Source organism: Pteropus medius, unplaced genomic scaffold (assembly GCF_902729225.1).
Source record: "Pteropus medius unplaced genomic scaffold, Ma_sr-lr_union100, whole genome shotgun sequence".
Taxonomy (NCBI): domain Eukaryota; kingdom Metazoa; phylum Chordata; class Mammalia; order Chiroptera; family Pteropodidae; genus Pteropus; species Pteropus medius.
This window is the reverse complement of record NW_024342471.1, coordinates 3,318,913-3,327,993: the sequence shown is the minus strand read 5'-3', so window position 1 is coordinate 3,327,993 and position 9,081 is coordinate 3,318,913. Positions and strand designations below refer to the sequence as shown.

The 9,081-nt window shown below is 42.8% G+C and overlaps 1 long non-coding RNA gene across 1 annotated transcript; it reads right to left on the bottom strand.

Annotated features, from left to right (window-relative positions):
• Positions 1 to 455: 455 nt before the first annotated feature.
• LOC120603305 (uncharacterized) lies at positions 456 to 4,236 on the bottom strand. The gene is made up of 3 exons (XR_005652999.1): positions 4,029 to 4,236; positions 2,084 to 2,246; positions 456 to 1,148 (listed from the first exon to the last, which is right to left on the bottom strand). It is a non-coding gene; the product is annotated as an uncharacterized LOC120603305 (long non-coding RNA).
• Between the last annotated feature and the right edge of the window lie 4,845 nt (positions 4,237 to 9,081).

Genomic DNA, 9,081 nt, shown 5'->3' with positions numbered 1-9,081 from the left:
GAGGGACTTGAACAAGCAGAAATGGCATCTGGGGCCACGCTGGAGCTTCTTCTCAGGCGAAGTGGGAAATGGGGTTCCTGTTCACCAGTCATTTCTGTACCCCTCACTCTGGGGCTACTTGACCTTTTTAGGGAGTCTGAGAGAGGTGGAAGGGAGCTTTCTGCATACTTTGTCCTGACAATTGGGAAGGAGGCAAGCTCAGTCTAGGCTGGGGGAGCTTTCCAGAGCACCCAAATCAAGGTGTAAATTCTCCAAGCCCCTAGGCTGGAGGGATGTCTCTGATTCCTCTCTGCTTCTCACTGTCCCACACCCCCACTCCTCCCACACATGATTTCAGCAAGCCCCCCAGCTCAACTGAGGCAGAAAAGACCCCAGCATGGCTGTTACCTTTATAATACTGGAGTCCATTTTATTGAGGGCCTATTATATGCCAAGCACTAGACATATAGGGCAGATGTTAATCGTTCCAAACAATCCTGGATACAAGCGATAACACATTTCTTTGTTTTGCAACTCAAATTTAATTTGCCTATTTGTAGTGGTGGGGAGCCCAGCCACAACAGATCAGTTCTCCCGTATCCTGTGGGCAAACTACGTGTGCAGATCAAAAAAGACATGAAACCCTGAATCAGAGAGACCCAGGATTTCAGTTCATAGTGGCCTAAAGCAAATATCTCCTGCCATTCTACCCTGAAATCCTCAAGCTCAGAGATTAAGTTTCTATCACTCTGTCTTCTTTGTAGCCCTTATACCACTCCAAATTTTGGGTCATTTACTCTTTTTACCAAAACACAGTGGGATCATCCCATTGCTTCCTCCTCCAACCCCAACATAAGTTTGGTTGATCCAGAGACCCCCCCAGCTTTAGGCCTATGGAACTTATTGGCCCCAATCTTTCAGTCCACTGTAGACTATTGTTTCTACTCCATTGTTTCATGGTGGGTGAAGCGTATTTCTTTACTCCTTGATTTCAGTCTTAGCCGAAACTTACTCTGGCCAATGGAAGTGAGTGGACAAGACATAAACAAAGTCTTGAAATATGCTTGCGTGGTTGGCCCTGCCCTCTTGCATTTCTTCCACTACCTTGCAAAGGACATATTCCAGCTGACTCGCTGGTCCGAAGAGGAGGACAGACATGTGGAGCAGACCTGAAACAAACCCACAGCCTGGGATGAAGCCCAGCTGAGTCCAGCCAAAGTCAGCCAGACTTGAGCCCACCTGCAGATATGTGTTTATTGTTGGATGCCACTGTGGTTGGTTGCTTGTTAGCTGCAGTAGTAAACTTATCCAAGGCCTATGTCCCAAAACAGCATGCACTAAACTTGCTTACCTTTCCTTGTGGTGATGAGAACAATATCTTGTCTGCTTTGCCTAGTCAGGGAACATTATCTTTTGTTGTTTATTTGAGTCTACAGATGCCAAAGTGAATTTAAAAAAATAAAAATTCCCAGGCTATTTCTCAATATGTGACACAGTCGCCAAACAATATTTTTTTTTTTTAGTGGCAATACTTGAAATGCAAAATCTTGAATATGAAATTAAATCTGACTAATAAATTATTTCATGGCTTGATGGTGTTACTCTTAGTAAAATTTTGATAATGTGCTTTACTTTTGTTTTCAAATAAACAAGGATAATTTTTTAAATGAAAAAAATTGGAGGGCTAAAGTTTGACAGAAAACCCCAAATAACAGTGGTTTCAGTAAAATAGAAGTATATCTTCCTCTCTCTCAGGTAAATATACTTCCGCTCATGGTCCAAGATAGCTGCTTGAGCTCCAACCATTATATCTGTATTCCAGAAAGCAGGATGGAGGAAGAAACAAAGAGGGTCATGTCTTTGTCTTCTAAGGATAATTACTTAAATTGCACATTTCATTTCCGCTTCTACCGTACTAGCCAGAAGTTAGTCACATGGCCTTGTCGTTATTCCGATAGATGATCTGCCCAGGCAAATATAGGGAGCTCATTACTAAAGAATGGGGGAAGATGAAGCCTTATCTTTATATGGTGCAACCAGGACCCTAATTCTATCATTCATTCCTTGGACCTACTGGTGTCCCATTCCCTGGGCCCTTGCCCACCTCCTTGACAGCATCTCTGCAGAGCCTCCTATCTCCTCCAGAGGGCGCCAGAGCGCACTGCTTTCTCGCTTGTGTCGTTTCAGTTCTATTGCAACTTCCGAGGCGTGGACAGCTCAGTCCATGGCAGCCCAAGGGAGATCTTCCCGGCCCTGCTCTGGTCAGCCTAGGGGCAGATAACAGTGGTTAAGAGCCTGGGGCCTACATAGAGCTGAGTTCAAATGCAGACATTCTCCAGTTATGTGATCTTGGGGAAGTCACTCAACCACTCTGAACCGGAAGCCCTCCGGACATCTTTTATGTAAAGAACTTCCCACAGGTCCTGGAATGTCAGAAGAGCTCTATGAGTACAGAGTGACAGTGGCTGAAGGCTGTGCTCCTTCATTTTTACTCATTCAGTCACCCCCCACAGCCTGTGGGCTGTCCTTCTGGCTCTCCTCCCCTCATTATGCACCTTGTACTCATCCAGTTATGTTCCCTGAGTTTGAGGCCTCCAGGATTCTTAGGGAGACCAAAGGGCCACCCTTCTCCCCAGCCCAGCCACCAGGTCTTTGGGATGACCCACTGAAGGTCTGACATTGAGGCCACAGGCCCACAGAGGCCTCACAAGTTAATAAAAAGGCCCAAGTTGTGGGTCCTCCATTTCTTCTTCCTGTGTAGGGTCTGGGTATCCAGTGTGAACACTTGCAGCCCCAAAAGGCCCCATCTGTGCAGAACTGGATGGAGTTAGAAACATTTAAACTACCACACCAACTTTCATTTCAAGATGGTGGGCTGCAAACATGTCTCTACCACCCCTAGCTCCTCAAATGCCACCAAATTACAGAAAGGAAAGGGAAAAGGAAATAATCCCATAGGAGGACTGAGAACAGAAAGTCTGAGGGAACATCAACTGTCCAGAAATTTTGATTTACTTCTAGGAGACAGAAAAAGGGTAGATTGCGATGAGAAACAAATGGGGGCTGAGGAAACCCTAGCTGAAGCATGCTTGAGATAAAGCTGCCTGAGATGCTGGAGCAGGTATGGAGAGCAAGAATAGACTCTCTATGGGGGACAACACACTTCAAGGGGATGGCAGGAGGCATATGGACCTCCCCATCCCCAACTGCTAATGGTCCAGGGCACAGGAAGTACCGCACATTAGTGCCAATACCAACCGGCTCTGCCCTTCATTCATAAAGACAAATTGGTCACCAGGTATTACCAGACAGCTGAGGAAAACAAAACAAGAAAAGGAGAAAGATTAAGAAAAGAATAGCAAATAGCTATTGATTGCTTACTGTGGGTCTGGTATTCTAAGTGTTTTTACAAACATTAACTAATTTAATGCCTGACCCTCTGTGCTATTGTTACCTCCACTTTACAGGAAACCACATCACAGAAGATAACATAATTTGGATGAGGTTTGCACAGCTAGTGAGGGGCAGAGAGATGGAATCTGAACCCAGGCAGTCTGTTTCCTGCATTGAACTCTGAATTAGTCAGTATACTGCCTCTTTAATAAATGAAATGAAAGGTGAACCAACTGATTCCGGAGGAAAAAGATAATTGGAAGAATGGAAGAGAGGTTATAAAAAGGAAGACTCAAATATTATTACATATGTAAAACAAAAAGAGGCAGCAATAAAAATAAAGCAAAGTCTTGGAAATTTAAGATAGAATCACTAAAATAAAAAGAAATTCAATAGAAAGGAGTGTGAACCTCTGTGGTTTGGGCATCGAAAATGAATTCACTCTTCTTTTGGTAAAAAATACTCTGATCACCCTGCTGTATTCTCAAACATTGTGGATTGGGTGAAATCAACACGCCTTCTGCCATTTGTTACATAAGAGGTGGCAGTCCATCATGAATAACCAGGGGATGAAGATGACAGTGAGGGCAGAGGAATGATATATAGTGACCCTAGGTCCTTGATGACATCATTAGAGTCCCTGGATCAAGCCTTACCTGAAGCTAAAGAAGCAAGTGCTTCTCTCTCTCCATATCCTCTGATTCAATCTCGTAGAAGGATTTCAGTCATCCATGCCTCAGTTGTTTGTCCATCCCTCAGATGAGTCACTATCAAGGTAAACTGCCAGACTTTGAGTACAAGCCCACCACTGAAGTCACTGCAATTAGAAAAAACCCAAGTCACACAATTGGACTAAGGGAGCAGCAGTTCAGCAAAAGAAAGCGGAAGTAAAAGGAATGCTGGATAAACACAACAGCTACCACATCTCACAAAGGGCCCCAACATGGGAAAGTGTGCATGGCAAGTAGACTTTGGTCATATAATGGAGATGACATCTGTTTCTTCTCTCAGAAAGAAAAAAAAAGGCAATTAGAAAAACCAGAAACAACAAAATCTGTTCCAGACACTAAATATAAAGCAAATACATGTGAGGGATGATTTTGAGCAATTAGTGGAGTGTAAGAAAAGAGACTGTACTTGACCTTAACATTTGAGACAGCAAATATTCTCCTTGGAGCAGCAGAGGGTGGAAGAGATGGCATTATACTTCCTTCTCAAAGGAGCTATCTCATGACTTGGTTCTGCAGTAGATAATGTTTATATAATCATAAGATTTGTTAGTTCTCAGTTTTCAGAATCAAATTAACATTAAAAAATGGAAGATTTAATTATAATTACAGAACAGAATGTAAGTGTTACAAACTTTAACCATGGGAATGTAAAGATAAAACCAACAGAAATTAGAAGGAGGTGGCGAAGGAAGGTGGCAGATGGCATAGAGGGGTTAATTGTTCATATTTAGCGGTGAGGCTCAAGAAATTCTGTCTGAAGTTGATGGAAGAAGAACTAAATTTTAAATATAGAATGTTTAGAACTATAGATAATGCCAACACAAGACTGCAATAATGATATAGCTAACACAACTGAGCAAGTAGGCATGAGGGAACTTGAGAGACGGTATGGTTTAAACGCTTGCTTTAATGATGAGATATCAATTAGATGCTCTCTTGAGTAACTAAATTGAGAAAAAGAAGTAAAGCATATTATTTAAAACTATGATGTTAAAACTCCAGAATAACTAAAAACTAGAAAAAGTTCTGAGAAGAACCAGAAGAACTGGATGAAGGGAGTTTTTGCTTTTTGTTTTGACCCATTCTGTAATGGTCGAATTCCTTTACCAACATATTATACTGTATCAATAGTCTCCCACCCGCCAATTGGGCTCTACCTCTTCTGTGTATGGGGAAGGTTGACATTCCCTTCTCATCTCTTTCTAGTTTGTCTTCCTGTACTGCAAAGACTGGAAAATTCAAATTACTTTTCCCAGACTCCTTTCCAACTACCTTAATGCCACCACATCATCAAGCCATAATTAATTTCCCACTTTACCAAACTGGTCAAATAATAGTTTCTCCCCAAAATCTGGAACCGGAACTAAGAGACACTATTTGGCATCTGCTTGTGGCTGGAATGAAGGGCAAATAAATTCAGGAGCTGCGGAATGATTACGTGCATGGAGAAGAAAAAATAAATAAAAGGCAATCAGTTAAGAGACTGAAAAGCAACCACAGGCTGGGAAAAATATTTGCAAAACACATATCTGATAAAGGACTTGTATTCAAAATATTCAAAGAACTCTTAAAACTCAACTATAGGAAATCAAACAATTCCATTTAAAAAAAATGGGCAAAAGATCTAAACAGATACCTCACCAAAGAAGATATACATGTGGCAAATAAGGATATGAAAAGATGTGCCACATCAAATGTCACTGAGGAAATGCAAATTAAAACAACAATGAGATATCACTACACGCCTATTAGAATGGCCAAAATCCAGAACACTGACAACACCAAATGCTGACAAGGATGTGGAGCAACAGGAACTCTCATTCATTGCTGGCGGGAATGCAAAATGGTACAATCACCCTGGAAGACAGTTTGGTGGTTTCTTACAAAGCTAAACATAGTCTTGCCATATGATCCAGCAATCCAGCTCCTAGATATTTACCCAGTTGAGTTGGAAATTTATGTCTACACAAAACCTTATACATGAATGTTTATAGCAACTTTATTTATAATTGCCAAAAATTAGAAGCAACCAAGATGTCTTTCAGTAGGTGAAAGAATACATAAATTGTGTACATATGTACAGTGGAATTTAAATCAGTGATTAAAAAAAAAAAGAAGAAATGAGCTATCGATCCATAAAAGACACAGAGGAAGCTTAAATGCATATTATTAAGTGAAAGAAGCCAGTCTGAAAAGATTACATCCTGAATGATTCCTACTATATGACATTCTGATAAAGGCAAGATTTTAGAGACAGTAAAAAGATCAGTGGCTGCCAGGTGTTTGGGGGATGAATAGGTGGAGCACGGGATTTTCAGAGCAGTGAAACTACTCTGCATGATACTGTAATGGTGAATACATGATACGAATTTGTCAAAACCTATAGATGTACAACACAAAGAGTGAACCTTAATGTAAAATGTGGACTTTAGCTAATAATGTATCGATATTGGTTCATAATTGTAACAAATATGCCGCACTAATAACGAGGGAATTGTGTGTGTGAGAGAAGATAGATGGGAATTCTTTGTACTATTTGCTCAATGTTTTTGTAATTCTAAAACTATTTTAAAGATAAAATCTATTAATTTCTTTTTAAAAAGGCAATGTGCATCAAGAGAAGAATTTAGCAGATATACAGAGAGCAGCAGAGACGAGAGTCCACGTAGCAACAGAGGGAGGAAAGTGTCCAGGGCTGACAGCTCCCTGGCTGCTGGCATATTCTCAGGTGCTTGTTCCAGGCCCTTGTGAAACCCAGATGCATGCCTCTGCCCCCAGGTTCTATAACATACAAACCCCTGTATCCTTATGCTGCTCTAAGGCCTTTTTGTTACTTGTGTAACACTTCTAAAGCCATTATTCAAAGCTCAGGTAATATGATGTCAGAAGAAGTCCAGTCTAGCAACCAAAAAGTAATTTCAGCAAAGGAGGAGGGAGGTAGATGGTGTAAAAGGGGTCAAATATGTGGTGACAGAAAGAAACTATGGGCAGTGAACATACAATGCAAAATATATACGACTCACTGTCGAATTGTACACTTGAAACACTGGATTTCGTTAACCAATGTCACCATAAAAAATTTTTTTTAAGTAATTTCAGCAAATTTCAAGTTCTGCGTTTTTCTTTTGAATACCACAGAAAAAGATATTTGCAACTTCTTATAAAATCCTCTTCTTTATGTCTCTGACCCACTTTCCCACACACCATAACTGCTCATACAATTCTCTCTTTTAAAACACCTCAAAACAATGTTTCCCAAGTCCCTATGTCTCTCATCTTTCCGCAGCCTCCCTGCATCCCGATTCTGTATCATAAAAGCCAAGAAGCCTTTTGGGGAGACAGAATCCTCCTGAGATGATCTTGGGAGAGGTGGATGAAACCGAGTGGCAAAGCTAGAATTGTCTTTGATGGGCACGGAGGAAGGGTCTCAGCCCTCTTCTCTTCTGGGTGACCTAATCCACTCTCACTCTTGTGGCTTCAATTACCGTCTCCATAAGAATAGCTGCCAAATTTCTACCCGCAACCCAAACTCTGCTCAGAGTTCCAGATCCCTATACCAGCTGCCTAGGCAACATTTCTCCCTGGGGTTGAATCAGATAGAATTACTCTGCTATATGTAACAGAGACTGAAAATTCAGTGTCCTAAACAAAAGAGTTTCTTTTGCATTTAAAAATCTGGAAGTACACAGTCCTGGGCTGGCATGGGGATACTGCTCAAGTGCCAGTCTCCTTGCAGGTCACTGTTCTGCCATCGCTAGGGTGTGTCCCTCAACCTTATGGTCCAACACGGTGGTTAGAATTCCAGTCCACATTCCAGGCATCAGGGTGGAGAAAAAGCAGAACGAGGAACAAGAAACAATGAGCAGCCAACAGCAGTGTTTAAAGGCTAGAAGATGCCACATAACCCTTCTGCTTACATCTCATTAGCCAAAACTTAGTCACATGGCCACGCCTAGCAGCAAGAAAGGCTGGGAAATCTATTTTGTATGCTGGTGGCCATGTGCATGGCTAAAAAGAGAAGATTCTATTATTAAGAAAAAGAGAATAGATATTGGGGGAAGGGCCAGCCAGCATTGTCTACACGGCAACCACACAATCTCTCCCAATTTGAGATGACTAAAATGGAAGCATCATCTCCCCCTAACATTTCCTTTTCCCTCAGTCTCGGTACTGCTACACCCTAGCAGAGGGGCAATTCTGTGAGGCAGGGGCTGGCAAGGGGAAGTGTCACCCAAGCTAAATGAAGGGGTGAGCAGAGGGAGAATTGTGCAATGAAGCTGAACTCCCGGTGGTCTGGAATAGAGACAGAAGGTGCCCAAGGGGAGCAAGTGGGGTTGGGGGTTCCTGAGCAAAGGGTCAGGGTACCTGCTGAGGTAGGACATAAGGATAGGTCTGTACTGGAAGGTACCAGGGACAAACAAACCTGTCACCTCACCCAGCTGGCTGCTGAGCCTGTCGATTTTACTCTGCCTCCTATTCACTCCACCCTCCGTGACTTTCTCTGCACTGTTTCCTTCTCCTGGAAAGCCCTTCCTGATTCTCCATATAGACAACACTCTCAGTCATCCTTCAGGGCTCAGATCAGGGGTCACCTCCTCCAAGGCTTCCCGATGTCCTTGCTGGGAACTCTAATAACATTACACTGGAGAAGGGGCTGCAAGTCGGTGCAGAGTTCTGGGAGACAGGGCTGATTCTGGTGCTCTGGGTGTCATTTGGGGCAGGGTATTGGGGAGGCTCAACAGGAAGGTGGGACTCCAGGGCTTTCTTTTTCTGAAGGACGAGGTGCCAGCTGCCCTTACAACAGTAGAAGTACCATGGAGGATGAGCCTTGAACTCCTGGCCGTGGGCGGGGCCTCCCACACTCCCCTCTCAAATGAGGAAAATGATGTAGACCGAGGTCGAGGCGGTGGGCCACAGAGAGGAAGTTCAGTGGGGCGGAGGCAGGCAGAGTAATTCCTGGAAGGAAAGTCGCACCTCA